This window comes from Microcebus murinus, chromosome 16 (genome assembly GCF_040939455.1).
Source record: "Microcebus murinus isolate Inina chromosome 16, M.murinus_Inina_mat1.0, whole genome shotgun sequence".
Taxonomy (NCBI): Eukaryota; Metazoa; Chordata; class Mammalia; order Primates; family Cheirogaleidae; genus Microcebus; species Microcebus murinus.
This window is the reverse complement of record NC_134119.1, coordinates 30943845-30946631: the sequence shown is the minus strand read 5'-3', so window position 1 is coordinate 30946631 and position 2787 is coordinate 30943845.

The window sequence follows — 2787 nt, the reverse complement described above, 5'->3', positions numbered from 1 at the left end:
TTTGTGTCACTTGTCAAGCTTCTTAACAAGCATATTGTGCAGGGACATAGAAATAAATGCTTCTTAACTCTCCCACGGGACTGTGAGCTCCAGGTGTCAGAGATGAGTCTGTTTTGCTTACAGCTGTCTCCTCAGCACCTAGCACGATGTCTGACACATAGTTGGTGCTCAGTAAATATCTGTGGATTAAATGAGTGAGGCTCAAGAGGAAGTGAATTGACTTGTCCAGGGTCACACACACACACACCAAGATTTCCATTTACATCCACCTGATTTAGAAGTTCATGCTCTCACCTCTATACCATCCTGCCTTTGGGGAAGAACCAAGGGAAAAGTGTCTCCAGGCAGAGGATCATGGACCCAGGAGCTTCCATCCCCTTGGAGTCCTCTAGAATGCTGGGTTGGTGGAGGTTCTAATGGGGGTTAAACACCTGCTAACTGAGCCATCAACCACCATAATACTTTTTGGAAACCACACATTATCATCTCGATAGCCCTGAGCTTGGCTCTTGGTTTATTTACAGAGGGTGGAAAGTATGAAAGGCAGGCCCTGGGTTTTGCAGTGGAACAGGCCAAGTTCCTGTCTCAGTTCTGCTGTGGGCCCTTGAGCTGTGAGTGCCCCTCTCTGAGCCTCCTCCTTCCTGCACCATGGGATAAACAAGCTTGATTTACAGGATTGTGGAGTTGAAAGGAGCTCATCGATGGAAGTGGCTGCCCAGTGATAGTGGATTTTTTGGAAGCCTATTGGCTGGAGGAGAACTGTTGACATTGAGAACAGTCTTATCGGGCTCTGCCAGGCTCAGGGCCAAGGGGCCTCATCTATCAGGCCTTTTCTGCTTTAAAGTAGGTATTAATAGATACAGAAGGCCCTTATCTCTTCCTTGGTTTCATGCTGGGAATTCTGGTCTTCACTCCTTTCTGCTGCAGCAGGACTTGAGGGACTGGGAGAAAGGTGCCCACTTCTACCTGGGAGGTGTACTTGGATACTTTGGGGAGGGCAGAGCTTTGGAAAACCCCCAGCCTTGGCCTCACCAAGCCTGAATAATAGCCTTTTTTCATCTATTAGGTAAATTCATGCCCTTTGGGCCTCAATTTCCTCATCATAAAATGGAGCAATAATAACAATATGCGTTTTCCCTCAACCCGCATGGTGCTTGGTATCTAACAGATGCTCAATAAATGTTTGTTGAATGATTATTGGATTTGTGAGGGCTTTATGAAAGTAAGTGTCACTTTACAAGTGAGTTGTAAAGAGTTTACTCACTTTACAAAAGTGAGTGCTAACTATTACTGGCGCCCTGTGGGAAGGTGTGGGGAAAGGACGTCTCTCCATCTGGAATGGGAATGTGCCAGCTTCTCTCACCCTCTGTTAGCGCCTGGCTTGGTTACTGAGAATGAGCCCTAACCCTTGGATTCTCTATGGGGGTAGGAGCTGAGGGGGACAGGCAGCCCCCAGGGTTCACAATCCAGTGTAGGCCAGGCTCTGTCACTGGCTGGCTTCACAGGTACTTTCACCTGAATGGGCCTGGATTTTCCCATCTGTACAGCAAGAGGTTTATGTGGTCTCTGTGGTCCCTTCTAGTTTCGGCACATTGTAGGATTTGCAATGGGTAATTTCACAAACTGTTAGAAGAGGAAAGCAACTCCTGCTGCTTTCCTAAACCGCCTCATAGTTTATAAAACACTTTCAAATCCCTTATACTTTTTTTCTTAGACTGAGTCTCGCTCTGTTGCTCAGGCTAGAGTGCCATGACATCAACCTAGCTCACAGCAACCTAAACTCCTGGGCCTAAGTGATCCTCCTACCTCAGCCTCCCAAGTAGCTGGGACTATAGGCACACACCACCATGCTTGGCTAATTTTTTCTATTTTTAGTACAGACAGGGGTCTCTGTCTTGCTCAGGTGGTCTCGAACTCCTGAGCTCAAGCAATCCTCCTGCCTAGGCCTCCCAGAGTGCTAGGATTATAGGCGTCCCTTATGATTTTCATCCTCATGGCAACCCTGGAAGGAGCCAAGGCAAAGTCTATGTGCCCATATTACAAATTAGGAAACCGAAGATGAGAAGCATCCTTAGGAGCTATTATTTGAGGCTGTACCACACATGTTGGATAACCAATCTGTTCTCAAAATGTGAGCAGACATAAGAATCACCTGGAATGGGGGGGGGTGGCAGTGTTAAAATGTTGATTCCTGAGCACCTAGAGATTCTAAACTGGCAGGGCCTGAGTGGACCTAAGATTAAGTAGTGCCCAGGTGATTCTGAAATCAGAGGCCAAAGACCACCCTTGGTGAACCATGGCCTCCTTGTGGCATTCTAGGTAGCCTCTGGAGTTAGCTTCTATTTGTTTTATAACCTTAATCAGCACCTGTTCTGGGCCAGGCCAGTGTTGGGAGGAAGTGCTGCTGGAGCTCCCAGACTGGTAGAGGAAGGCAGATTGGAGTAATGGAATGTGTGGTCAGCACTGGAACAGAGGCAGCAGTGGGCAATGGAGGAAGTGAGTAACTCTGACTCTGGAGGGCTTCCTGGAGGAAGTGATATTTAGACTGGGCCTAGGAATTTGATTCTTGTTTGTGTCCTAGGTACTTTTTTCTTGTGGGTCACCCCTACCAGACAGCAAACAAGTTGGTAGAAATTATAAATCTGTTTACAGTGTTCACACAAATTCTGGCACAGAGAGGACGATATTGGTCAAATCGGCTGCCCTGAACGATGACCTGAGCAAAAATACTGACGGAAATGTCCCAGGGCTTCAGGATTAGATTCATTTTCATGCTCAGCCCCCTCA